The sequence below is a fragment of the Rhinolophus sinicus genome, linkage group LG06 (genome assembly GCF_036562045.2).
Source record: "Rhinolophus sinicus isolate RSC01 linkage group LG06, ASM3656204v1, whole genome shotgun sequence".
Lineage (NCBI taxonomy): Eukaryota > Metazoa > Chordata > Mammalia > Chiroptera > Rhinolophidae > Rhinolophus > Rhinolophus sinicus.
The window spans coordinates 164,751,060-164,778,495 of record NC_133756.1 but is presented as its reverse complement, the minus strand read 5'-3'; the positions used below and the strand labels follow the sequence as shown (position 1 = coordinate 164,778,495).

Genomic DNA, 27,436 nt, shown 5'->3' with positions numbered 1-27,436 from the left:
CAGCCCAGAGCAGCCTGGGGGCTCTCTGGTCCTGGAAGCACTGAGATGTGGCGCCTGGCCCTTGTCACCTCCTTGGGCGCAGGATGGCGGGGTGGGTGCATGGCGGAGAGCCGTGGCACCTGGTGGCCTCTCCCCCGGTTCCCTGTGTGACATAGGACGTCTGGTTTATCTCATCTGTACGTGGCGGGGGCTGACCTAAAGTTCTTCGAGCTCCCTCCAGCACTAATATTCGGGGTTCAAAAGTTTCCCTCGCAGGCCTCTGCACCCGAGTGCACGCACGCACGCACGCACAGCTGAAGAGAATTAGGCTCAGAACGTCCACTCGGCTTTTCTCTTGATTCCGAGGTATTTAGAATGGGGGTGGGGGATTAGGGGAGGAAGTTGCTGAGCTAATTGTCCTGCGTTTGCCAGCACAGGAGTGCAGATGGGGCCCAGAGCCCCTTGGTATCCCCAGGGGAAAACACCAGCCCTCCTCCATCCTGGGCGAGGCCAGAGAAAAGGACGGGGTGGGAGCCCCACACTGAGTGAGGGACGTGGCAGGCTCTGGCTGAGGGGTTCTCTGGGCCACAGTTCATCCCCCACTGCCCCGCCCCCCAGCCCCAGAGGCTGAGGGTGGAAGCAGTTTCAGGCTCAGCCAGGTTTCCAGAGAACTGTTTCCCTCTGATGCAAGGCCACGTGGCTGCCTCAGCGCTGTCTTCCTGGGAAGGGCCCTCACCCCACAATGCTCTCTGAAGTGGACAGGGTCCTGGAGGGGCACAGGAGCCCAGCGTAGCCCAGGGTACCCCTGAGTGGCTGCTGCAGTGGCCAAGAAGCCCGCTCATAGCTCGACCCTGGCAGTCGACACCACTCTCTCCGTGTCCCCAGCACCAGCGGCCCTTCTCGGTCCCCCTCAGTGCAGTTTTTGGCACACACGCATTCACCCACACACCGCTGCAGCTGTCCTGGGTGAGGTCTCTGTGACTCCCGTGACCTTCTGTCCAGTGGCTTCTTCACTGACCCTGAAGTGACAGTCTCTGCTGACCCTGCTTCCCATGTCCTCATTCTGGAACCTTCTTCCTCCTTGGCCTCTGCATGCCTCCCTTACCTGCATTCCACCTGGGCCTCCCCTCCATCCCAATGGCTCTGGCCTGACAACGACTCCCTGCTCTCCCTCAGCACGTGTGCACCCACAGATGGCATACCCTCACATCCCCACCCGAAGCTCCTGTCCCCCAAATCTCCCTGCCTTCTGTTCCCCACCTCACCTCGGTGAGGAAGGGCAGGCACTGGGCCCCGCAGTGCTGTGGAGAGACGCGCCAATGCCCAGGGAGAAGCAGGAGGCTTGGAGGACGGTGGCGGTTAAGGAGGCGTGAGAAGTGGCCAGGCCGGTGCCCCCACTGGAGGCAGCTTTGGTGGCACGGGGCGAGGGGGAGCCCCGAGGACTGGTTAGGAAAGAAGGTTAAGACAAGTCAGATCTTAAGAAACCTGTGTACGTCAGTCAGCCCCCACTCCTCCATCCAGCTGCGTGGCTACCCCCTGGGGTACCTTCCCTGGCTTAGCCACCCAGGATCTGGGGTGGGGCACAAGGCTCGGGGCGAGCAAGTGTGAAAAACATGGTTCCTATGCCTCCTGGGGTGGTCCTAATTCCAGGACAACCTTGGGTCCCACTGCACCCCTGCGCCAAGAGCAGCATGGCAACGCAGTGATGGGGGAGTGAGTGCCGTTAGATGGTTTCATTGCGTCAGGGCCGGCCCTAGGCTTCCCTCACCAGCAGATTTGGTTTTCCCTGCACTGGGGTCAGCAGTAACCCGAGGCCAGACGGGAGGGGGGTCCCGGTGAGTGGCAGCATGTGGTGTGGGCCACTCCCCATCAAGAGGGCAGCTGTGCTGTGTGTGTATACATTTGGACGTCGCACAGCCAAGCCTTGGTTAGCCAACCCCAATTCTCCCAGAGCCCCAGCTTCGATGCGGGTTAACACAGCAGCTGTCTCCTGAGCACCTGCTTGGGGCTGGCGTGGGTGCCAGGCATGGGGGTGGGAAAGCAGCGTGAGCTGGGCCCTGCCAGACCCACTGCCGAAAGCTCCGCTTCCACCTCTATCTTCCAGAGGCAGTTTTTTCCCATCCCCCCACTTGTGTGCTCCCCACTTCCTGCCCAGACCTGCCACAGTCTCCCTAGCCCTCCAGGTTGGGTGGGCCCAGACCTTTGAGGATTCTGCCTCCCAGGGCCAACCCCGAAAGTGTTTCCGAGTATCTCTCAAGTTCTGGGAAAGGCATCAGGCAGGAAGCCCCATCTCATCACTCTGGTGATCATAGATTGTGTTTGATCATGGAAGGGCCCTCAATGATATTGGTGGTGAGGACAGATATTTGTAGAGAGCCCACTATATCCCTGGTCTGTGCTTGTAGAGGGTGAGGTTACTGCACCGAAACCCACCAGGCCGCTGGTGAGCCGTGGGCACACCTTGATTGGCTGTGAGGGGCCTCAGAGAACCGAATGACAGGGTCCTAACTGAGCCAGGCAGGCTCAGAGGATGGATGTGATTTGAACCAAAAAAGACAGGAATAAGAAGAAAGGGCCCTCTGACAGGGGTGCCGTGTAGCCAAGTGGTTTTAAGATCTGTGCATGAGGTCGTTGAGACTCCTCCCTGCAAGAGGTGGAGCTTTAATCTCCTCCCCTTGAGCTTGGGCTGGACTTAGTGATTTGCTTCTGACCGATAGAATATGGTGGAAGTGACAGAGTGACTTCCCAGCCCAGATCATACAAGGCACCACAGCTTCCTCCATGCTCTCTCACTGAGATCGTGCCAACTCTGGAAGAAACCGCCGCCATGTTATGAGGACACTCAAGCAGCCCTGTGGAGAGGTCCATGAGGTGAGGAACTGAGGCCTCCCACCAACAGCCTCATGAGTAAGCCATTTTGGAAATGGACCCTCCAGCCCCAATCAGATGACCAAAGCCCTGGCCAACACCCAGACTTCAGCCTCCCAAGAGACCCTGAGCTAGAACCACCCAGCCACTCCTGGGTTCCTGACCCTCAGACACCGGGTGAGATAATAAGTGTCTGCTGCTTTAATCTGTGATATTGTAGGGTCATTTGTTACTTGGTGGTAGCTAGCTGATACAGCCTCCTTCACCCGCTTCAATCCTGGCACCCACGCCAGCCCTCTGAGGAGAGGTCTCAGCCTGCCTAGCAGCTTTCGCTACTTCTGGGAAAGTGGTATCTGGGCCCTGGGCGAAACGGTGCTGTGACCAACAGCATGTCACAGTTCTGCCCTCTCAAAATTTGAATCCTGTCCTCCAGGCCCGTGGCTCTCACCTAGGGCGTCCATGAGAACCACAGCACTGTGCAGGTCCCACTCCCAGACATGAGCAATTTCAACTCAGTAGGTGGTCTTTGGGCAGCAGAAAGCTGTCGGGTTTGAGCAGGGGGGGTGGTGACTTTGTGACAATGTGCTTATGGTTGGGAGAAGCTGACAGCTGGAGTATAATCCACCAACTGTAACATCCAAATCCAGTTCTTTGGGACACGGGTAGGCCTGAGGGGCCATGCCTGCCTCTCCTGAGGCTGCTGACCAGGGACCCCTCCTCACCAGGCAGCCTCCAGGGTACCCGGGCAGCAGGGTGTTAGGTCCTGTGAGTAGGTCCCCGCTGGTCTGTCCCCAGCCCACCTTGGAGGACACAGACCTGGGGCAGGCGGGAACCGCATGCCATAGGCGACCCTTTCCCCGCACTGGCTCTCAGAGGCTGGCAGTTGTACCTGCATCTCTGTCCCTTTGCTTCCCATGGGTGCAGCTTCCTGTCCTCAGCTGTGGCCTGTTGGTTCTCACATGATCAGGACCCAGGAGAGGAGGTCTTGACAGCCAGCTCTGTCCCTAATTTGTTTTCTGTGCCCGGGCGCACGGATGAGCCCTTGCATCGGTCCGCCACAGTGAGAGGGGAGCAGGCATGCTGGGGTGGTAGTGGCCTGGCCTGCGCGGCACTGAAGCCCCTCCCATTTTCTGCACTCCCTAGGTCTCTGGGAAAGGCTGGAGCTTTCCGGCAAGATCGTTTCTGCTTCTTCAGCATCTACTGAAACAAAAGGTGGAAGTGGTGAACATTGGTGAAGTTCCTTAGACCCCCAGGCCGGTTATGTGCCTGCCCGGCACAGACCCCCCGCAGACCCAGCCGCTGCCTCCCAGGCCTCGCTCACCGCTCACCGGCTGGCGTTCCGGGCCGTCCACCTGCACGTCCCCCTCGGAGCCCCTGTGACGCTCTCAGAGCAGCTGGGACGGAGAGGAGCCATGCGTAGGTGCGGCTGGGGACTCTGCATGCAGGGAGCCTCGGTCGTTTTACCTAACCAGCAGCTAAGGGTGGCCACTGCGTCAGACCCAGTTCTAAGGACTTTAGGACAATAACTTGTTTAATCCTATCACAACGCACCATGGAGATGGGGAAACTGAGGCACAGCCAGGTCAAGGGACTTGCGAGGTGTCACACAGGTAACAAGTGCTAGAGCTGGGCTTTGTCTGTGTGTCTGCCCTTCTTGCTCTTCCACATGGGCTCAGTGTGAGGGACATGGCCACTGCCAGCCCAGCGGCCACGCGGCTGGGTAGGGCAGTCCTGGCGTGGACGCGGTGCTTGCTGGGCAGGAGGCAGCTGTGAGTGTCTTCGCCCACATTTGGTCTCCAGGGCGCTGAACCCGAGTGTGCCTGGTGGGGGGCAGGGGCCAGTGTGGTCATCCCAACCCCAGAGGAACCAGGCCCGTCAGGTCAGTGCCCCTGCTCCCCAGATGCCCCAACAGATGACCAAGATCATGGAACTCAGGAACCCCTGCTCGTTGTTTCTTCCCCCAGAACATGACTTTCTGTTTGACATGGCTGGGGAGGCCTGGGGGACTGTCTCCTCTCTCCCTGGCCCAGCTCACTCCAGCAGCAGTCACTTAGCAGGCTTGACTTGGACGTGGTCCTCAGCAGAATCCTTTCCTCCCCCAGGTCGGCGGCTGACCACCGACCGCCGGCGCCGCCCCGCAGAACTGGGCAAGGTGATGCCTCGGGGGGTCTCACTTGGGCCCTCAGTCCTCGCTGGCATTTCTCTCCTGCTCCGTGCTCCTCTCCTGCCTTCTTACCTTCCCTTAGTGTACCCCGGAGCCCCAAGCAGGGTGGGCAGTGGAAACTGGAGCCGGCACAGGCGGCACCCCCAAGGGGCTTGGTAGAGAGGCCTCGGGGGACACACAGGGCGGGCAGTGGCGAAAGTCTCGTCCCAGAGCCTCTGGTTTCAGCCCTTGGCCCCCAACGAGAGGCAGGAGGTGGAGGGTCCATGCTGCCTCAGCTCCGAGGAGGGAGGGGATCCCTCTGAGATGGGGGCTCTGTCTCCTTCACCCCGTTCCCTCCCCAGGCCCACGGTCAGGGCCAAAGCCCTCCTTGGGACATGTCGATGGCAGCAAACGTTTTACAGATGTGACATGCTCAGAGCCTGGCAACAGGGGCGGCTCCAGCTGCCGGAGAGCAGCAAAGCACCCGGTCACCTTTCTCTGCTCGGAGTGTAATCTTTTTTTGGAAGCCTTGCTGGAAAATCTGAATCTTGTGAGCCATCAGCTGTTTATAATCAGAGAAGCATATGTTTAAAAAGAGCTGAGGGGCCTTATAAACTCCGTGTGCAAATTACCTTTGGGGCTGCTTGCTCCACCACCCCTCCCCACGGCTGCCATCGCTGGCCGGCGAGGGGCTCAGCGTACTGCACAGAATTAGCAGTAACCCCATTGTGGCATGGGGTCTGTTTAGCTTTAGTCACGTCAGCTTGGCCCTGGAGCGTGGGAGCCTCCATCTCTGCTGCATGGCTTCCAGGCTCCCCTGCCCCCCACCCCAGCTGCAGATGGCTTCTGGCTCCCTGTCCCTGGGCCTTCACCGTGAGAAATATCCAACCTGGGAGCCGTGTAGCAACACGTGGAGAGGAGCTTGGCCCCAGGGCCTGTGGGGGTTCCCGGGTCCCCACATTCAGAGGCAGCCCAGAGCTGGGGGCCACTCTCGGGGCCTGCTGGGGTTCTGCAGGTTTCTTTGTTTGTTTTGTGTTTTTCTTTTTTTGATTTTGTAGCAGCTTTATTCGGATATCATTCACATGCCATACGGTTCACCCACTTAAAGTTCAATGGTTTTCATTGTTTTAGTGTTGTGCACTCATCATCACTACCTGGTTCCAGAATATTCTCAGCACCCCAAAAAGAAGCCCTGAATGCTGTGGCTGTCACTCCCTGCTCCCACTCCCTAATCCTGGGCAGCCACGAATCTACTTCCCCTCTCCATGGATTTGCCTGTTCCGGATATTTCATAGAAATGGAATCACACGACATGTGGTCCTTTGTAACTGGCTTCTTTCACTCCGTGGTGTCGCGTGCGTCGGTGTGTCATTCATGTTTATGGACAAATAATATTCCGTTGTTTGTTTAGAACACATTTGATTTACCCATTCAGCCCCTGATGGTGGACCTATGGGCTATTTCCACTTTCCAGCTATATGAATCATGTTGCCCTGAACATTCGGGTTCAAGCTTTCCTTACGGACGTAGATTTTCACTGACCTTGGGTATGCGCCAAGGAATGGCGTTGCGGGTCATGTGGTAGTTCGATGTCTGACCGTGGAAGGAGCTGCCAGACTGTTTTCCAAAGTGGCCATGCCATCTCACATCCCCACCAGTGTCGTATGAGGGTTCTGACTTACCTCATCCTCGCCAACACTTCCTACAGTCTGTCATTTTCACTTGTATCGTCTTTTATGAAATGCCTATGTAGATCCTTTGCCCAAATTTTATTGGGTCATTTATCTCTTTATTATTGAGTAGAGTTCTTTATATATTCTAGGTATTAATCCCTTCTCAGATACATTTGTCTCCCATTTTGTGTGTTGTCTTTATTTTCTTGATGGTGTCCTTTGACTCATAAAAATGTTTGATTCTGATCAAGTCCAGTGTATTTATTTTTTTCTTTTGTGGCTTGTGTTTTTAGTGCCATAACTGAGTAACAATGGGCAAATCTAAGGTCACAAAGATTTGCTCCTGTGTTTTCATCTAAGAGTTTTATAGTTTTAGCTTTCACCTCTAGGTTTTTGATTCAGTTCAGGTAGTGTTTGTGTACAATATGAAGGAGGAAACTAGCTTCATTCTGTGGTGTAGAGGTATCTAGTTGTCCCAGCACCCTTTGTTCACAGGCCTGTTCTTTCCCCCATTGGATGGTCTTGGCACTCTTGTCAAAACCAACTGACCATAAATGAGAGGCCTTATTTTTGGACTCTCAGTTCTGTCCCTCTGATCTGTGTGTCCCATTTATGCCACGACCAAACTGCCCTCATTACTGTAGCTCTGTAGTGAGTTTGGAAATCGGGAAGTGTGAGTCCTACAACTTTGGTCTTCCTTTTCAAGATTGTTTGGCTACCCTAGTTCCCTTGAAGTTTCCATTTGAATTTCAGGATCGGCTTGTCAATTTCTGCAGAAAAGCTCGCTGAGATTCTGAGAGGGATTCACTGACTCTGTAGATCACTTTGGGAAATATTGGTGTCTTAACAATGTTAAGTCTTCCAGTTTATGAACATGGGATGTCTTTCCATTTCATTTAGATCTTTCCTTTTTTTAAAGAATATCTTCCAGGTTTCAGAGTATAAGTTTTGCACATCAGGTGTTGTTGCTTGGGGCATGTGCTCTGCTCTGCTCTGCTCTGCTCTGCTCTCCTCTCCTCTCCGGGCTCTTCCTCGTGTCCTGGTGGGTCTCCGAGTTACCCCTCATATCTGGGGGCTCTCATGCCCCTGTAGGGCCTCTTCACGTGCCTTAGTCATTGTCCACCAAATGTGACTACCCCCCAGTCTGTGGCTCCTGAAAGCCGGGGTGGCTCCTGAAAGCCGGGGTGGCTCCACCATCTCACCCTCTCTGCACCCCAAATCTGGGCACAGGGCATGAAAACTCTAGGAAGGTCTGCAGGAATAAGTGAGCTGTTTCCCAGGCAAGTAGTTTTATCACAGGTCCCCGTGATTGATAAATAGTCCTTAAGTACCAGGTGAAGATGCTTGGGGCCTCCCCGCCAGGAGAACAGGACTTTGGCAGCTTACAAAAGGAATTTGATTTTTCAAATTTCCTTTCAACTCAAGGGTCTCAAATCCAGTCTGAAGCCCTAGAAGGGAGGGTCCTGGCACTGCTTCTAAGGAGGGTGCCTTTGAGGGGAGGCAGAGTCAGATCGTGGTGAGCTCACCTGGAGCTGGTGGCAGATAGCTGGGGCTGCTCACTTGCTCACCTGGGTCTGTCCCCTGGGATGGGACTGGGCCAAGCCATTTGGACCACTATGAGTTGGTATGCTCCGGCCTTGCTGGGTCTCTCTCCCCATCTGTAAAAGGGGCAAATACTGTGTATATTCCCTACCTTCCAGAAAGCCGAGGGGGACCAGGTCCAAGGAGGTAATGGCTTATGAGTCCTTTGGGGTCCTGGGGCGGGGCTTTGTGTGTGTGTCTTACGTAAGTCATGAGTTTCGCTCACTCTCCTCGTTCATCCATGCACTCTGCACATACTGAGCACCGTCTGTGTACCTGGCCCTCTGCTAGGCGTGGGGATTGCAGTGTGGTATGGGTGGACACTGGTGCTCCCTGCCTGCAGGGACAGAGTCCAGCTGGGCCACCTGGCCTCAGGGAGCTCATGACAAGCTCGCTGGGGCCAGGGCCTGAGTGGGGAACCTGTGCTTACCAGCGCCCCCGAGGCCCTGAGGGGCTCAGAGCAAGTCTCCCAGCAATTAGAGTCAAGTTCTGGGGGGACAGAGAATGGGGCTCCCTTCCTACTTGCTTCCCCCAGGGCACCAGGCCGGACCACCCCCCCACCCCCCAGCCGAAGCGCGCTGGACTGGATTCCGGAGGCCTGGGGGCTAGGCTCTGAGCCTCGTCCCCACCTCATAAGACGGGGGGTGGAATTTTGGGGCTTCCGTTCCTCTTGGAATGTACAGATGGGCTTGGGGGGTGCTGCAGTGGGAGCCTCCCCATGACCACCCCAGCCTCAGGGCCTTCCTCACCCTCCCACAGCCACACCCGATGGCCTGGACGCCAGAGCGGCTGGGCTCCCGCGCCTTTTCTGCACGTGACTTTCTCTCAGCCTCCTGGCACGGGACGCACACATTGTCTCCTGGAGAGTCTTCAGCTGGATGCGGGAGGAGGCTGTGGGGGAAATGAAAGGACCCCCTCCTCTGTCTCCCCACGAGGCTGTTCTCAGAGGCTGTTCTCAGGTCCGCTGCCTGGAAACCCCTTGGTTTGAAATGGGTGGAGATGAGGAACAGAGGCGCCACCTGTGTGGGCCACCCCTCTGCACAGGGGCACCCCAGAGGCTGCACTGGCAGGCTGAGAAGCCCGTGATATTAACCACTGGTGAAGCATTGATATTTGGGGGTTTACGTTGGTGGGGGCGATTAAGGAGCTTTTGAAATGAGATTCTGGAGAGCAGCCGGGACCCTGCCTGAGATGTGGCTTCCGTGTGGGGAGCCCGACTCCCCTACCCTCACCCCTCATCCCCCGTGGTGCCCTGGCCAGTCGGACCTGCTGCTCCTGCCGCCTTCTGGAAGTGTCCCCTGAACCCCGTTGTGCCCTGCACATGGTTGGGCCTTCTGGGCGCTTCCTCGGCTGCTCGCAGTAAAACTACTCCAGTCCTCTTTTCTGCTGTGGTTTTTATTGTTTTATTTTATTATTCCAGCTATATTAAGTTGGGAAGGGCTACAGAAATGGTTTCTTCTCCCCCAGATTCCAGAACAATCCGTAGCCATTGTAGATTTTAATTAATCCCCCGCCCCGTAATGTTTTCCTTTCCCCAGCTTCACCGTCCTCAGTGTAGATGGCGTCTCAAGGACAGGCGCCCTTGCTGCTCCTGGAGCAGGTCTCCGCTCCCCCCACTCCCACCCAATGAGAGAAAAAATGAGCTCAGATCCCGGGTCAGCCCCGTTTCTGGAGGCCACGGCCACAGGGGCTGCTGGTCCCTGGCTGGGCTGGGCTGCAGTGGAAGCCAAGTACAGGGTGAAGGCCTGGGGAGGAATCTGGGTTCTTTTGGCTGCTGGTAAGATTATCCATTAAATCCATATTCCTCACTGCAGAGTTCACGTATTCAGAGAATAGCCCGTCCTCCGGCCGGCTTGCATTACTGCAATATTGCTTCCAGATGGGCAAACACCCACTCAGAGCCCGGCCCTGCTCATGCCACGGCCCAGCGTGCGCTCACCACAGCGCCTTTGTTCTCTGGGTCCCACTCTGTCCCCGCTCACTTGGGGAGCTCCGATGCTATGCGTCTGCACTCCAGGGGAGGGGGGAGCAGGCCTGTGGCCCCCAGCCCGGCCCACCAGAGTCTCTGCAGAGAGAGAACAGCTCCAGTGCCAGAGCATCTCTGGGCTTGAGCTGGGGGCTGAGGCCTCTTTCCTGAGCCTTTCCTGTCGTTGGGGCCTGTTGCAGGCGTGGCGCGGTCCCAGCTGCATGTCATCCCCACCCCCAGAGACAAGTCAGATAGGAACATTCTAGCATTCTGCACCTGACTGGGTTGGGTTAGGCCGCATCTCCCTTGCAACCCACTCCCCTCACACAGCCTGAGCAGGGGGTCAGCCCCTAATCCCTGCCTGGCCTCTCTTTGCCCTCCCCACCCCTGAGGGGTACACGTGTGCTCTGACCGTGCCACCTGCTGGGCCGTGGGTTCCAGGCTTCCTGGTGTGCTTTCTCTGGCAGGGCTGAGCTTGCTTTGGGTGGAATCGGTGTAGCTGGACAACCACTCACCACCGGTGGGATGAAGGCCTGCTCTCTGCTTCTCCTGCTCATCTCTGTGTCCCTGGGCCTGGGCACCCTCCGCATGGACACAGACACTTGTAGCAGCAAGTGTTGGACAGGTGGGGGTGGAGGGTCAGCCAAGACTTCACAGACATGGATTCTCCAAGTAGGAGATGGCATGCTAGCAGGGGCAGAGGTGTGGCGGGCGAAGGGCCAGACATAGCCAGTGTGCCCGGCTCTGGCCGACACGAGGCCCTGAGGCCGGGGCGTGTGGGCCAGCTGAGGAGACCCACCTTCATCTTTAAGATGGCGGCACTCCTTCTGTGAGCAAGGAGAGGTGTGGGCAGATGTGCCTTTCCCAAAGAGTGCAGATCCTAGCACCTGAGTTCTCATGCCCTCATGGCATGTGTTCTCCAGCTTGTCAGCATGTCACCCGAACACTCTGGCGGAGGAGCCCAGGGCTGGGCAGGCATGGGTGCTGCACACAGAGCCCTGTGTGTGGCAGACCCTGAGTGTGCCCATTGTCAGTGTGGGTAAGGGATAGCAGGATGGGTGGACCAGAGGTAGTGATGCTGAGTGACACGTGGTGACAGCCAGACTGCTGGGCCCAGCACTCACACACCCTGCAAGGGCACTCCATGGCACCAGTCCCGACTTACAGACCAGGAGCCCCAGCACCTGCCTGGAGCCCCACAGCTAGAAAGCGGCTGGCGGGGTTTGGCCCCGGCCTCTCAGGGATCTTGGCTCTCTGGAAAGCTCAGGGGAGTCCACACACCTAAAGTCCACACACCTTGTCCTGGTGGAGCCGGGGAGTAGGGCAGGGCTGGCTTTGCAGGCTACCCAGGTCCCTTTGATGGCCAGTGGGGGGATGGAGGGGAGGCCAGGGAGGACCCTCCTGCCGCCACCCAGACAGAAGGTGCTGCGGGCAGATCAAGGCAGGACTTATGGATGGACAGGAAGGAGGGTGAGGCAGGAGCCAGGGAAAGGAGGGCGGCCAGGGGCTTGGGTTTCCAGCTGTAGGGTGGGATGGGGGCCACTGTACCCTGAGAAAGACCCAGGTCCAAGCCTACCTCCTCTGTCTCACCTCTCCTAGGGTCTTGTGGAAGAGGCTCTCTTCCTTCTCTGGCACCTGCCAGCTTTAGGAGCCCGTGACCATCCAGGCAGTCAGATCCAGGAGGACTTCTCTTGGTGGGTAGATGCTGGCTTGGTATAGGGAGCCTGCCTGGGAGACCACCATGCTATACTCTGTCCCTCTGACCACATTCTGGCCAGCCCTGCCTGTGAGGAGTGACCGGCCCCACACTCCCCTGGGCCCTGTGTCCCTCTGAATGTCACCCAGCCTCCTGGTGTGGGGGAACCACCATGTGGACACAAGCCCAGTGACTGAGTAGGCAGGGGCGGCCAGGTGGGAAACCACGCTGATGCAAACCGTAAAACCAACACGGAGCCTCCCCCAAACCTTTCTGGCCACCTCAGTGTGAGGAGGGGATGGTGAGGAGAGGCTGCCCTCTGCGTGGGGGACAAGTTTCAGACTTGACTATGTGAGCTAAAACAGGTCTTCCCTGACGGCCTCAGGCATGAAGCTTTGGTATTAATTCCCTCCCATAACAGCAGATGTCAGAGGGTTTAGTCCACCCGGGGCCGCGCCCTGCCCTTGACCTCTCCTGCAATAAGAATGGTGGGACACTCTGTCATCAAAGCGCTGACCCCACCTGTAGAGGTCAGAGCCCCCCATTTCTCACCCACTTCATCTGTCTTGGTTGCCGGGCCCATGTTAATTGCTATTTGTATCACTTGAAATTTTTCACATTTGGGGTGGTCGTAAATAACACCAAAGCTACACGCACCACCACCCCCAACAGGGTCCAGGCTGACACAATTCTCTCTTTGGGGAAAGAAGCCCAGGAAATGTGCCCAAAGCTGAGCCTTCCCCCCCACCCCTGCTTCTTTGGACATTCTGTGACTCATCTGGGGTCTCCCAGGGAGGCGTTTCCAGGTAGTGAGTGGAACTATGTGGCCGGCCGGCTGTGCCACAGTGGGAAAGGGCAGCCCTGCAGTGAGCTGTGTGGCCTCAGCGGTGCCACACCCGTGGTGGCTCTCTAGGAGGTGCTGGGTATCTCTGCTCACAAGCAGCGTCCCAGGGGTTGTCCTGCCAAGCAGTGTCAACACAAACAGGCTCAGCCCTGCAGGCCTGCTGAATTTCCACCTCCTGCCTCCCAGAACGTCTAATCTCTAAAGCTTCCCAGTAATGGCCAGGCCCCAGCTGGCCCCAGACAGGGGACCCCCACTAAATGAGGGCAGCATGGGGCTTATCCTCATGGGGTGGCAGGGGCCATCCACATCAAACGGGGCAGGGCACTGGGGTCCTGGCTCCGAAGCGGTATTTCTGTTTCCACATTTGAAGGGAGCCCTGGGCTGCCAGCAGCCAGAGGTAACTGAGCTCTGAGCCATAAGGGATCACACCTGGCCGAAGGCCCCGCGCATAGTAGGCACTCTACATAGAGCCACCGAGTGAGTTCACGGAACTTGACGTCAGGTGCAGAAATGTCCCTGGGCCCTAGACTAGCCAGGAGGCCCAAGGACCTCACGAGTAACACACAGCCCCACGGGTTCCCTCCCTCCTTGTGCTGCTGAGCCAGCCAGGAGTCTGCACAGAAACCCAGGCTGCCATTGCAAACATCCCGGTTACCACGCCAGCAGGGAAAGAGAGCCTGGAAGGATGAGGTGAGGAATCTGGGGTCTCTCATCTATGAGGGAGGAAACTGAAAGTTTGGGGATCGTGAAGCAGCACACACAGGTCTCTGCTCCCCAGCCCCTTGTTGGGCTAAGGCCGGCTTTCCAGAAGGCCTCTAGCCTTGATATCCAGGTGACGCTGTGACTGGCTCGTCTCTAGTCCCCTCTCACTAGTCCCCTCTCACCATGGAGAGCCCTGAGTTCACACCCTGCTCTGTCACCTACAAGGCACACATTCTCAGCCCCGACATCTGATTTCCTTGAGGGTCCCTGGGGAGTACAAGACCTCCCTTGAGGGGCTCTGAGCTTAAACGAGGTTCATGGGTATTAAGGGCCACTATGGTTCCCAGCTCGTAATAAATGCACAGTCACCGGGGGGTGTATTGTCATGGAAGCGCCAGGCTAGGACTTGTACAGGGCCTTCCCACACCCTGCACACGCCAGCACCTGGGCCTGGAAGAGTTAATGATCAGCCATGGACAGAAGGAGTCCTGTTAGCTGGTGACAGTGGCCCTACTGGAAACCAAACTGCCCTGAGCCTAAGCGGATGGACTGGGTTGGGAGGAGGGAGGGGGTATCTGAGCACAGTGCCCTCCCCATTCCTTCTCACTCCCAGTAGAACCACCAATTACACCACCCCCTGCAGGGGTGAGGGGGGCGGCTATTCCCAGCACCTTGTCCCCTGGACTCTGGGCCTTGGGTGGGTCACCTCAATAATATTTAAGGCTGTTTAGGAGGATGTCGGCTCATGGATCACCCCAAAATGAGAACACTAACAGCTGGGCCCACAGGCAGACACGTTTAATCGCAGACTGCCCGTCCATGTGCAGTATACTGAATTTCTCCAGAATGTTCAACATTAGAAAGCAGGCAGAAAGAGGCTTTGCAGTGGTGGGGACAGAGCTCTCCCTTCCCTCCCCTCCTCCCTCCCAGCTTTCTGCCCTTTCCCCTGTCCTTCTCCCAGACCCATTACCCGTGCCTGGCCCCAGCAGGCCCCACCAGTCCCCAGCAGGCCCCAGCAGGCCCCACCAGGCCCCAGGCTAGGAGGAGCCCTGGCGGTGGGGGAGGGGAGCTCCAGGAAGTCACAGCCCCTGCCCCCTCCCCCTCCCCCATTCAGGAAAGTAGCAAGGACTAGCTTCTTACTTTGTTCTAAACACAAGCTCTCAGAAGAGCAGAAGCAGAGGGACGTTGGGAGGTCCCTGAGGACCGCATGGGGGAGGGGAGAGACAGGAAAACTGCTCTTAGGGGAGAGGGAACTTGAAGCCCAGCCCATCTAGGGCCTCCTGGGGGCCGGAGGACCCCTCCTCCATGCCTGCTCGCCCCCTCAGGACCTTAAGGTCTGAGTACCCCAGAGTGGTGGGCAGTATTTGTGGGGTCATGGAGAAAGGAGTAAACTTGGCTCCAGAAGGCTGGAAAGGGCACTCCCCTGTAGATGAATTCCTTTTGTTTCGTTGTAAGGGTGTAGCCTCAGTCCCCCCCAACCCCCCACACCCCCAGGGCAACTCCTCCTCCGGTCCCTTATCCCTCCTCAAGGTGAGCTCTAGGTTGACAGGCCACAGGCCCTCAGGGTGCGGCTCTAAACAGCTCTTCAGCCCCCAGCCTCCCCCCCCCACCACCACCTTCCTCTGCCTTCCTCCACCCTCTGTCACCCTCACACGCCCATCTCCACCTGGCTGAATCCCCTCCTCATCTCTGTTTCCATGTCGTCTTTCTTTATTTACGGAACCCTCCCCCACCCCTAGTTTTATGAGGTGCAGCTCCCAGAACACGGATGAGCAGAAGGAAGAGGGCAGGGATCCATCACTGCCAGGAGGTGGCTTCCAGTGGCTACAAGGGTGACGGTTAGAAGTTGTCAAGGAAAGCTGAGACAGAGCTAAGGCTCCTTGGTGCCCGGGCACAGGGATGGGCCATCCGGGTACCCCTCGCCTAGGCATGTGGCCCAGCCAGCACTACTTGCATTTGTCATAGGCAGGGCAGTGCAGTGCAGTTAGGACCACACCAAGGTCCCAGCCCCCATGTAGGTGTCATCTGCCTTGTCACTCCACCTGGAGCGCATGCTGGGGGCAGAAGGCCCTGCAGCCCCCCAGGTCTGAGCACACACACCCCCGCCACCTCTGTGCTCTTAGGCAGAGCTGCTGTCCTGCGTCTTCACTTCTGCATCTCTCAGGTGGGGTGATGCACATACACTTGCTTCTCTATCGTGAATAAACACATTCAGCCATTACAAGATGTCATGGCCACGCCTGGCACGCCGGTCCCCAGAGCTAGGACAACGCAGACCAGAAGAAGTTGGAGGGATCATCTCTGCCCAAAACCCCCCATGGTTTTGCCACCCCTCGGCCAATATACCACCTGCTGGGTGGCAAGCCTTGTCTGGTGGCCCCAGTGTCTGAGGCCTCTTGGTAGCCACCACAGTGGCCAGGGACAGTGCTTTGGGCCTTATGCTGTGTGGTTTCAGGGAGACAAACAGACTCAGTTTGGCCATGACCACCAGAGGCATGCTCATTTCCCAAAATCCTTAGTTACGGAAAGACAAAAATGAACACAGATCAAACTCTGATAGCAGATGTAGGACCAGGTCACGCATGTCACGTGCTGGATACACCTGTGCCTGAGCCCTCTCATGTCCCTTGGAGGTGGGGCCACTTGATTGTGGGTACAAACCCACAATCTGCCCAAACGGACCCGAGAGGCTCCCACCCAGAGCGGTGGACCTGCTAGAGGCCGGCAAGGAGGCACTCCTAGGACATGACATGGCACAGAGGGCTTCCAAATTGATCACAGAGGTCAAGTCCAAAGACCCAAGGCAGGACAAGCGTCGCTGTGGCCTATCGTGCATTATCTTTCAGAAGTATCGGAGGTCACACAAAGACTTGCGTGTGTCGGCGGCTCTCCACGTCCGGTGGGTTTGCACACTCAGGCGTACACTCCTTGGCTCGGCTGCCTTCCGGGGCCAGGCTGAGGTCAGGCCAAGTCCACGCTGGCCTTGTGAGGGGACAGCTGAAGGCCAGGAGGAGGCCGCTGGCCTTGGGAGAGCCTCCCAAAGCCAAGGCAGCCCCCTGGAAGGTCACCTGGCTGCTCTCTGCAAGGGGAGTGGGACGGGCTGGCCAGTACCAGCACTGTATCGTTAACCCCTGCCTGCCCAGAGCTCCAAGCTCCTACTGGGGCCATCTTGAGCCTCCTACATTGGGAACCTCTCCCTGGGTGCCAGGGACCCAAGAGTGCCTTCTCCTTGGCCACTGAAAATGGGAGCTAAAGCTTGAGCAGCAGCAGCCACATTCCATCTTGGGAGTTCCTGTTTCTAGAACTCAACGGCCCATGCCGTCTGGGGAGTTCTTAGTATCTCTCTTGTAGCTTGTAGAAAGTCATAGCCTTGGAGCTTTGGAGGCAGTGGCGCCTCATTGTCCTTGTTGCCTGGCGTGAGGTTGCGGAGCAGGCTTTGGTGGGAGCTAGAGACTGGCATAGACCCCGAGTCACTGGGCTTGGTACCGAGGGAGACCAGGTGGTTCCCTGGGTTTCACGTCCCAGAGGCCAAGCCATGGCCCCAGCCCCACCCTCTCTGGCTTTCCAGCTTAGAGCCCCAGACCGTCCCTGGCACTTACCAAAAGGTCAGGCCCAGATGCAAGAAAGGGGTTTTGTCTTTTGAAGCTTGTAAGAGTTAAAAAGGCAGGAGGGGGGCACAAGGGTCTGCTCCAGGTTATTCCTTCTGAATGTCAAGGGGACAAGCTGCTGGGGCCAGACCAACTCCAGGGAGACAACACGACAAGTTACAAAACATCCAGCAGCATCCGCGACTAATTTCTTCCCCTGTTGGTCCTGCCGGGAAGGCCGAGTTAAAAGGCAGCGCTTTGGGGGTTGAAAGGCTCCCCGCAGGGGTCTGCCGCCTTTGTTTGAGGCTGCTAATAAGCCCGTCCTGCTGGGCGCTTTGAAGCCCTGATGCCACATCCCAGTGTGGCAGCCCCTCCTGGAAGCACCAGCAAACCTGGATCGGCAGCCCTGGGCGTGTGCCCGTGTCTCCCGCCCGCCCATGGTGTGAGTGGGATTTAGCAGGTTGTATCGAGAAATATTTCTCAGGATTTACATTCCGGTGATCAAGCGTCTTCTCCAGGCTTTTCTCCTGTGTGCAGGGGTGGGAGGTGCCTGGCAGGTCGAGAGGGTCTCCTGTCCTCGTCCCCAGCGGTGGGGTGCGTGACGCTGGCTACAGCTCTGAGGAGGCATGGAGCTCGCTGAGTCGTTCGTTCATCTATCCCTCCATTTGTCTCCCAGCCCCTTCTGAGAACTTTGTCCCCTCCTGCAGCTCAGGGAGGCCCCACGGTGGGCTTTTCTTGGGGCAGCCCACGAGACCCACTCTACTGCTTTACACGCAGCACAGGCCCCGGGTCCCCGGGGGCCACCCTCATATGAGCCCAGGGGGCCCAGCTCCAGCCACCTCACCCTATGAACCATACGCCAAGAGCTTCCCGGCCATTCTTGGTCTGCACAGGGTCTCGGGGCCAGGCAGAGAACACACAGACTGCCTCCTGGGGTCCCAGCCGAGGCCCGCCCTGGTGAGTCAGGGCACAAAGTGGGGAGTGGGGAGGGACACAAAGCCGCCACACCCTGCCCCTTGGAACTCACAGGTGACATGACAGGTGAAGGAAAGCAGGCTGGGTGAGCGCAGGAAAGGAGTGGGCAGCTGGGGTAGGGCTGGGCGGGATGGCCTCTTCCTGGAGAGGACGTTGAGCAAGACCCAGGGAGGCTGGCCACCCTGGGGACTGTGTATATGGGCTGCAAGGTCCCTGAGAGGCTGCATCCAGCTCCTGTGGGCAATGGGGACCCCGGATGGCTGTGAGTGACACGGTGACCACACGCAGAGCCAGGCTCTGGGTGATCCCACCTCCAGTCCTGCTAGGGCCAGGTATGGCTGCCGACTGAGCTTGGCGTCCATCTGGGAGCTCCACGTGCCTGCCCACTACAGCTGACTGAATTCCCCACTTCCAGGTGATGGCACTGACAGTGCTGTCCTCATTTACCATGGGGACAAATGAGGGGGTCCCAGAGTCTCAGTGGAATCCTAAGGGACACTGGGCATGCAGGCCTCGGGGGGGAGGGGCATTAGAGGTGTGTGAACCCGTCCAGACCGGGCTTCATCCTGGTTCCAGCCCTCGAGACCCCAGGGAGTCCCTCCCTCTCTGAGTTTCAGTGTCCTCTTCTGTCATGTGAAATACAACAATATCACCTCTTTGCTGAATTGGAGGGAGGAGGGGTGTAGGTGAGACCAGGTGTCCCGGTCATGGCTCTGTCCCTGGTGTAATGGTGGTACCTGAGGCAGTGACAAGCAATGGGAGACAATGGCGAGTCTCAAAGAGACAGTATACCAATCAGTTTTGCAGTATAACAAGCTGTCCCACACCAGCAATAGCAAATGCTGCTTCTCGCTGCACTTCCACAGGTTGGCTCAGCAGGGTGAGGGGTGAGAGCAGGGCCTGGGGCTGGTTCCCATTGTGGCCTCAGGGTTCTCAGCGACAAGAGAGGACAGCCCCACCCCACGCACAGCGCTGCCAGCCTCTGCTGTGTTCACAACCTAGAGGCCAGAGCAAGTCACACGGCCAAACCCAGACTGGAGTGGGAGGGCAGACATCTTCCTCCCCTGGGTGGAAGAATGGCAAGGCACAGGGCAGAGGGACGTGCACCAGGCATGGGGGGTGGCGGCCTCGCGACCTGCTGCAGGTGTGTAAGAGTTCTCTGCACCAGCACAGCGGAACTTGAAACCCTCTCTGCACCTCTGACACAGCGCCCGCCCCCATCCATGTATGTACCCACCCCCTCCTTGCCTGGGGCCCCATCCTCCTGACAGAAAACCAGATCTGGACCAGGACGCCCCAGTGAAATGGTCGGGGGGGCCAGGGTGGAGGAGTCCAGGAAGGGGAGAGAGAAAGAAAAACATGCTCACATGCAGGCCTAGAGAATACACGGTCTTCCCACCGACGCAGTATCAGTTTACGGTGTCACCTTTCGGCGTGTAGCCACTTACTGGGTCAGGCGGAGAGCCCTCCTGCTCCACCAGGTGATGGCCCTAAATCCTGGGGAGCGACAGCCGTCCTCCCGCCAGGATTGAGTTTCCGCACAATGGACCAGCGGGCAGACAGGGTCCCCGTCCCCCTGGCCCAAGGACACCGTGAGCTGTCGGGGTGCCTTGAGGGCTGGGCCTGGGGCTGCAGTGTCTTCCTGGGGGTGGGGAAGCTGGGGGATGGAGACCAGCAAAGAGGAGAAGGGCCAGGATGCCCTGCAGGGCCCCAGTGACAAGGACGGGAGGACCTGGGGTGTCCTGACTGTGGCTCCAGCTGTGTGTCAGCCTCATGCTCCGCCCTCTGCCTACATTGTGTCCCTTGTCACACCATTCAGGAGGTGACGCTGTGGTTACCCTGGGCTCACAGATGAGGATGTGGGATTTGCCTGGAGAAAGGGGCCGGCAGAGCCAGGAACCAGAATGGGGGAGGGGCCACCTGCCCCCCCACGTAGCAGGCCCTCCAGGGTCAAGCTTGTGGCCTCAGCACAGAGCGGGTGCATCTAGCCCTTCCACTCCCCAGCTGTGTGACCTTGCACAAGATATTAAAGGCCCAAGCCTCAGTGTTCTCAGCTATGAAGTGGGGCATAGTCGTCTCTGTCGTGGGGAGCAGATGACTGATCCAGTAGCTGGTACCAAATTCTGAGGGCAGCACCTTCTGCCACCACTGCTCAGAAATGGATGGTCCGTCAGAACCACCACACTGGGACCGTTTTCACCAGAGTACCGGGTCTGTTTACGAACAGCCAGCGAACCCCACAGTCAACCTTACAATTTGCTAAAACCATCGGACCCATCTCCGACAGCATGTGCTAAAACAGGGCGAGCTAGCCCTGTGTCAGCTCTGGGAGTAGTGTGGTAGGGCGGATACGTGGAGGCAGAAGTGAAGTGTACTTGGGTGATAACAGACTTGCAGTCCCCCTCCCCAGGCTGATATCAGATTCCTGGATTGTCAGAGGTGGGGGCCAAGGTTGCAGAACCAGCACTGCTGAGAAAGGCTCCGGCTTTTGCAAACTGCTTGGGCTCCTTAGCGGTTTGAGTTTCTGGACTGCCCGACACAGCTCACCCCACCTCTGGCATCAGAACAGCTGCTATAGTGAGACACCCTGCCTTGTGCCTGTTTGGGGGTCTCTGATCATCTCTCTGAGTCGCTGAAATAGAGGCCCCATGTTGACCTGTGCTCAAGTGTTCAAGTTCAAGGGGCTTGCTTCCAGGCCCCAAACCAGCTTCCCCGACATGCCAAACTCTCCAGGCCCAGTGTCCCTGGGCTCCAGGCCCCAAGGCCAAATTCACACTTCCAGCCGAGGGGGAACTAGGAAAGGTTGGGGGTAGCTGTGCTTTCTGAAAACATGTCAGCTTGTACGAACGCAGCGCCCCCCCCCCCAAATACAGGTCACCTGCTCAGTTAATCATCGTGGGGCCCCCAGAGCTCCCTGGGGCCCTGCAGGTCAAGGAGAAGCGGGAGGCCAACTCCCCGCTTCTCAGATTCTGCTGAACTAACTGAAACCCTAACCTTCGGGCTTCCCCACTCATGTGCGATAAGGCCTCGCCAAGAAAAACAGCAGGCGAAAGACCCCTGATTTCTTCACGAATTCCAAAGCGCTTGGTTCATTCCGGCAGGGAAGGGGCCCAGGGCAGCCGTGCGTGCAGAGCCACCTCTGCGTGGGTGCGGGGCTGGGGACGGCCTCACGGGAGCCGGGAAGGAGGACCACCTGCCCGCTCCGGGAGATTGCTTCCAGCTGGCCGGGGCAGCAAAGCCGAGGGTGGGTCCCAGGCGGTGGCTTGGCTCAGCCGGCTGCGAGTGCTCACGTGATGTGTGTGCCGACGTGGCTCACTCAGGCGGGGGTGCGTGTGGAGGCTTGTCCACCCAGGCTCCTGGACTGAGGACCCCGGTGCCCCCAGATCAGAGGCAGTGGTACCTCTGAGTAAGAGCTGGTGACAGGCCTGCAAAGGACCCAGCTGCGACACCGGAGGCAGTAGCTGCTCTCTCAGAGCTGGGGAAACTGAGGCAGAGAAGTGACCCGCTCCAGGTCTCAGCATTCTCCACCGTGGCCCATGTGACAGGGCGGTGGCCAGGAGCCCAGAGGGGCTCTGGGTGGGACTGTGGTGACGAGCCAGTGGACTGAGGCCAGAGAGATGGGCGAGGCCTGTTCCCGGCGGGGAGGAACATTATGTGATATTTTTTCCCTAAATCACGTTATTTCTGTGTTGGCCTGCCTAGGAGCTGACTTCAGTATGTGAGAACCGGTGTGCCTGCCTTCCCCTGGAATCTGCCCCTCCCCTCACTCGGGGGACGGCCGTCCCCAAGCTGAGCCGAGGGGCACCGGGGCCAAATCTGGCCTCCCAGGGGCTTGGGAAGGACACCCAGGTCCCTCCCAGCAGCTCTCAGCTTCTTAAAGAGAGGTGGCCCATGTTCAGCCCATGTTTTGCACCCTAGGGGAGGGTGGCCCCGGGCACGGAGGTTAGCAGGGGGCAGAGGACACTTGAGTCCCTTGGTTAAGGGGCTCAGGTTCTGCACCCCAGCTTGCCATCCCCAAGGGGGTCCTGACAACACGCTGCACTGTCTGTAAAGCACCCCTGCAGAAAAGCCTGTGGCCACCTTCTGCTCTGTCGGATTTGCAGCATGTCTGCCCGAGTCAGAGCAAGCAACAAACATGAGACTCTGGGAAGGACTAGCCCCCAGGACGGGGGCAGCTGGAGGATCCTCGGGGCTCCGGGAAGACACCCAGGGGTCCAAATCCCGTCGCCGAGACGCGAGGCTGCTCTCAGACTCCAAGGTTCTGTTTCCTCACCTGGAAAATGGAGAGAATGAAAGGGAGCCCCCGTGTGTGGGGCAGGACCCTACAGAAAACAGATGGCCCCTGGGACTAGCCACATGTGGGCGGGTATTTGGAGCCAGCAGGCTTCCCGCAGGAATCGGGAGCTAGTGTCCTCATAGAGAATGCTACCTGGACTCAGGATGGAGGGAAGAGGGCGGGCACATGAACAGTTCACCTTGAAGAGAGGAGCAGGGACCCAAGATGGAGGTCCCAGCCAGCCCTGGGTGGTTCCCTGGCAGCGAGACCCAGACCCAAGTTGGAAGCCCCAGGTAGGGAGCCTGCAACATACCCCACAGAGATTAGCCTCCTGGGGCAGAACGAGCTGGTGTGGAGAAGCGCTGTGTGGTCTGGAGGGCGAATGGACAGTGTCCAGGATTCCAGGACATCGACGAGAAACGTGCTTTGCTCACACCACGAGGGAGGGGTGGAGACACTGGCTGGCGTTCCTTCTTCTGTGGGTGCCGCAGGGCTTCACAGTGGAGCAGAGCGGCCTCTTACGGTCCCCGGGACCCGGGCCCTAGTCAGGCCGCTCTGTTCCCATTGCTCACAGCAGAGTTCAAACCTCTCACTCAGGCCCAGGCTGGCGTGGCCGTTCCCGCTCATTTCCCAGCCCCCTCACGCTCCCCAGGCCCCTCGCCCTGCTGGGCACTCTGCCCTTCTTGTCCCTCAGCCCCTTCTAGCTCATCCTGCCCAGGGCCTCTTCACATGCCCCCCTCAGGTCTTGCGATGGCCTTGCCCTTCCTCCCGAGCAGGCCTCCCTCTCCTGTGCGCTCCAGTCCACCTTCTGCTTTGACCCCGTTGTAGCTCCTCGGCTCCCCCCACCCTGCGCCTCCCAGGGCATGTGGTCTCCTCTGCCCCAGACAGAAGGGTTCTGAGGCCAGGGCGAACCGATCACCAGGGTGCAGGCCACTTCCTGCTAGAGATTTTAAAACTGCCCTGAGGCAGCCGCCTGGCTTGGGGAGGATGAGGGCAGGGGCAGGCAGGGGCAGGGTGGGGGCGGGCCAGGCAGAGCCCACCGTGTCTTCCCAGAGGCTGGCCCAGGGCAGGCGGCTGTCTGGTCCCTGAGGGCTCAGGCTGGGGGAGGAGCATCCCCGGGGGCCCTGCCAGGGCAGGTGGCAGGCCACAGACGAGGGCGGGCCGAGCGTCCGCCTGCCCTTGGCAGCCCCTCGCCCCTCCACACCTCCCCAGACCCTCATCACCCCAGAGGGCCGGCCGCTGTGGATGCTGTTGAACCGCCAGAAACCTAATCTATTATTACACAGAAACTTCTGTGAAGTCAGGGGCTTGAACTCCCCAGAAGTGTTTGCCTGATTTGGGGCCGATAGCGGGGTGATTAATGCTGGCGATAAGGTGCTGATTGGCCCTGGGAGCCGCTGAGACACAGAGGCTGTTGTGTGAGCCGGGCTGGCAACTGCACTGGACAGAACAATAGCCCATTTATCCACCAATCCTCCCGCCACCCGCCCACCCCGGACAGGCACAAAGGGCGCCTGGGCCAGGAACCCCGAGCCCCGCTCTCATCGGGGAGAGGACCCGGGGCAAGCACTGTCCCCGCCTGGATCAAGCTGGGGAAAGGTGTTGAGTCTGCCCTTTTCGCTGAGTTCTGCCCCCCACCTCCTCCCTCCCACAATATAGCTGCACTACAGGTGACAAAGTCTCTGTGCCTCAGTAGCCATCCCTGCAAAGTGGGATAACAAAGTCCCCACCCCATAGTGGATTAAATTAGATCAAATGGAAAAGTCCTTAAAGAGAGACATGCATTGTGTGTTTAGTAGACAAATACCAACACTCGCTCCAGGTGCGGGATGCAGCTGTGATGATTTAGATACAAAACTCTATACAAAACTGACACAAATTGACACAAAGCCGATACAAACCAATACCCATGGATACAACATCAACACAAATTGACACAAAATTGACACCTACTTGAAGAGCCAACATTCCAAAGGGGAAACGGTGGACCATCCCAGGACACCTAACTACGAAGTGTACTGAGCCCTTCCTTACTTGTGGATAAATCCGTGGGAGGGAAAGTCATGGCAGGCAAGGCTGGTGCAAGGAAGCGGCCTGTCCTCAACTGGATCAGGGGATGTCTCACAAAGAGGCTGATGAGACCAAAGCCTGGGAAGGGAGTTTCATGGCCACGGGTTAGACAATAGGGGCTGGACAAGGACCCACAGGAGAAGCTGACGTGGCCAGCACCCCGGGAGTTGCCGGAGGATGCTGGCTTTTGCTCAGAGGGGGGCATGACCCAGCCCAGATGGTAACAGGATCAGTCCAGCTGCAGAGCAGAGGATGGGCCGTAGAGGGGCCCGGGCACAGGCTGCTACGTCGGTCCGGGTGAGAGACGATGGCTGGACCAGGTGGGAGAGGAGGGAAATGGGCTCTTTGAAAGGGGGACTATTTTAGTGTCCTGTGGCTGCTGTAACAAACTCCCACAAACTCAGTGGCTTCAAGAATCACAAGTGTATTATCTAACAGTTCCAGAAGTCCAAAACGGGTCTCACTGGGGTAAAATCCAGGTGCCAGCGGGGCTGGTTTCTCCTGGAAGCCCCAGGGGAAAACCCGTCCTGGCCTTTCCAGCTTCTGGACGTGCCTGCATTCCTTGGGTCATGGCCTCATTCCTCACAGAGCTCTAAAGTTCTCCCTCCATAGGTCCCTCTCTCTCTGACTATCTCTCCCGTCTTCCTCTTTCCCTTTTAAGGAGCAGGGGGTGCACTGGAGATGCTGGGAGGGGAGCCATGGGGCAGATGTTTTCCCCAGGCAGCAAGTGCTGGCATCAGGCTTGTGCAGCCACCGTGTCCCCACTCCTTACCCAGTCCACAGAGGCCAGCTGGGAGTGGGACTGCAGGAGCTGCCGGGCATGCTGTCTGGCGGCTTCAGTGGGCAGCGGTGGAGAAGGAAAGGGGGCTGGGGCCAGACTCCAGGGCTGTTTCATAGCCAGGCTGAGGAGGCTGTGGAGGGGAGCTGGCCTGGGCACTCGGCCGGATGGACCAGACACTGCTCTGGAGGGCAGGCCACAGGGCCCAGGACCCACCGAGGCGCCTTGCAGCCCTGGGAGCTCAGCTTCGCTAACAGAGAACGGAGGAGGCCTTGTGTTGCAAGCAGAGGCCGGACAGCTAAGCCAGAACCTGAAGGCTGAGGGGCCGGTGGAGGAGAAGAGATGGCCAGCTGGGACGGCCCCCCCCACCTCCATCTGGTCTCCCCCTGCACCATGCACCGTCCAGCCCACAGAGGGAGGGGCCTCCCCAAGTTGAGGGCTGCTGAAGTCCCGGGACCTGAGTCGGTTCTGTGGGGCGTCACCGCCCATGCTCCCCATTGTTTCGTGGAGAGAACAATACTGGAATGCCCTCGTCGTCCCACGGCCGGAATGCCCGGCCCTTTGAGAATTCAGGCCCTGGTGAGTCTGGCACATTCCAGCTGTGTGTCAGTGGGAGAGAGAGCCCCGGGAAAGGAAGGCAGGCCGCAGGCTGCCCACCACCACGCCCACCTAGCACCGCCACAGGCAGTGAGGACATCCAGCGAGGCTCTCTGCCCTCGTAGGATGTGCTCACTAGGCGGGTGGCTTCCCTCCCTCGTCCAATGTCCCCTTCTCCATTCCAGGCAGACCTCTCCAGTGTCCTCAACAACCGGCCCCAGATAAGACCTCACCATGGCCCCAAGAAACCCGTCTTCCGGGGACCCTGCGGTCCTGAGGGTCAGGGCCCTAGAATCACTGTGGGCAGCACACAGAGGAGGGAAGGAGGCCAGCCCAGGTGAAGGAGCAAGTTAGGGCACAGCTGGGGCCTGAGCCCGGGTGCCTGACCCTCTTCCGTCCAGCCGTCCTGACACAGCTGTCCAGGAGGCCTCACACGGCACCATCTCTTCAGAAGCTTCCAGAAGCTCTTCCCTCCAGCCCCCTTTGCCCACCTCTCAGCTCTGGGTCTTTTGGTTGAAAGGCGGTCTTGGTGGGACTTGACTCTGCCAAAGTGGGTCACTGGGTCACTGTGGTAGCCTCTCATGGATGTCACCACTAGGATGGCAATCGGCTGGAACTTTAGGAGGTCAGCCGCCAGCATCTTCCCTCAGGCATCCTCTTCCTTGGTCATCCTGGTTGCCCTGGGGAGGGTGGGGGGTAGAGGCCAGCAGGCCCCCTCTCCCTGCTCCGTGGCCATGGCCAAGGCGCCGTCCCCTACACAGCCCCATGTCTGTGGAGCTTTTTCCCCCGAAAGAGAACACAGGACAGTGGTGGCACCAAGAGGAGGCCAGACGGGGGGCGTGACGGGGGCGTCACCCCTGAGGCCACACACCGTGTTCTCTGGTGCTCCTTCCTCCCCACCTGAGGAATGGAGGCCAGGCTCGAGTCCCAGATTGTTGCCCTTGGTGGTTTTGAGATTAGGGAGAGCCAGGAGGGCCGAGACAAGGCCTCCGTGTGCGGTGTGTTCGCTCTGCAGGTGTTGGCGAGGGTCTGTGGTGTGCCAGGACTGTTCTAGAAGCCAGGCTGCAGCCCAGACAAGACCCTTGGCCGTCTGCTCCTGGGGTGGGGAGATGGCTTGGTCTGGCTTCAAGGGGGTGGCTGGCTGGCCTTCCCCACTTCCAGCTCTCTCCGCTGCCCTCACCCTGGCATCCCCCGCTATCTAAACACCATGGTCAGCATCGCTCCACTAGACCAGGGAACCCACTGCCCTGGGTGAAGCCCCTCGTGCCAGAGCACCTCCCAGCCCCGACACTGGCACCGGAGCTGCGGGCTGCCCTGGCCAGGCGGTTGGGCTCCTGGCTTCTCTTTCCTCCTGCCTTTGCCGGGGCTGCCTTTCAGATCTTGCCTGGCACCGTCCGTCCCCATGCCAAGGCCCAGAGGTGATGTGGATGGACGAGCCTCACAGCTGGGAACGAGCAAAGGGGCCTGAGGCACCGGTTGCTTCCGACGGGGCCCAAGGGGCGTCTGACCTTTCCGGCCATGGGGCAGCAGTTGCGTGAGCTGGAACAATCACCCCAGTGTGCAAGGCACAAGCAGCCCTTTCTTCCTCGCCAGGCCAGCGCGCACAGCTCCCAGCCTGGCTTCCCTTGAACAAACATATTTATTGTGGCCGTCACCGAGGGCCTCGCCTCACAGCCGGGGCCTGGGGGCCTCTGTCCCACC

The 27,436-nt window shown here is 58.6% G+C and overlaps 1 protein-coding gene and 1 long non-coding RNA gene across 4 annotated transcripts in view; both read left to right on the top strand.

Moving 5' to 3' along the window:
* Positions 1–27,436, top strand: part of KCNQ1 (potassium voltage-gated channel subfamily Q member 1) — a 307,207-nt gene that overhangs the window by 173,899 nt on the left and 105,872 nt on the right. The window lies entirely within an intron of this gene.
* LOC141572306 (uncharacterized) lies at positions 1,398–6,913 on the top strand. Its single transcript, XR_012497682.1, has 2 exons — positions 1,398–2,850; positions 3,991–6,913. It is a non-coding gene; the product is annotated as an uncharacterized LOC141572306 (long non-coding RNA).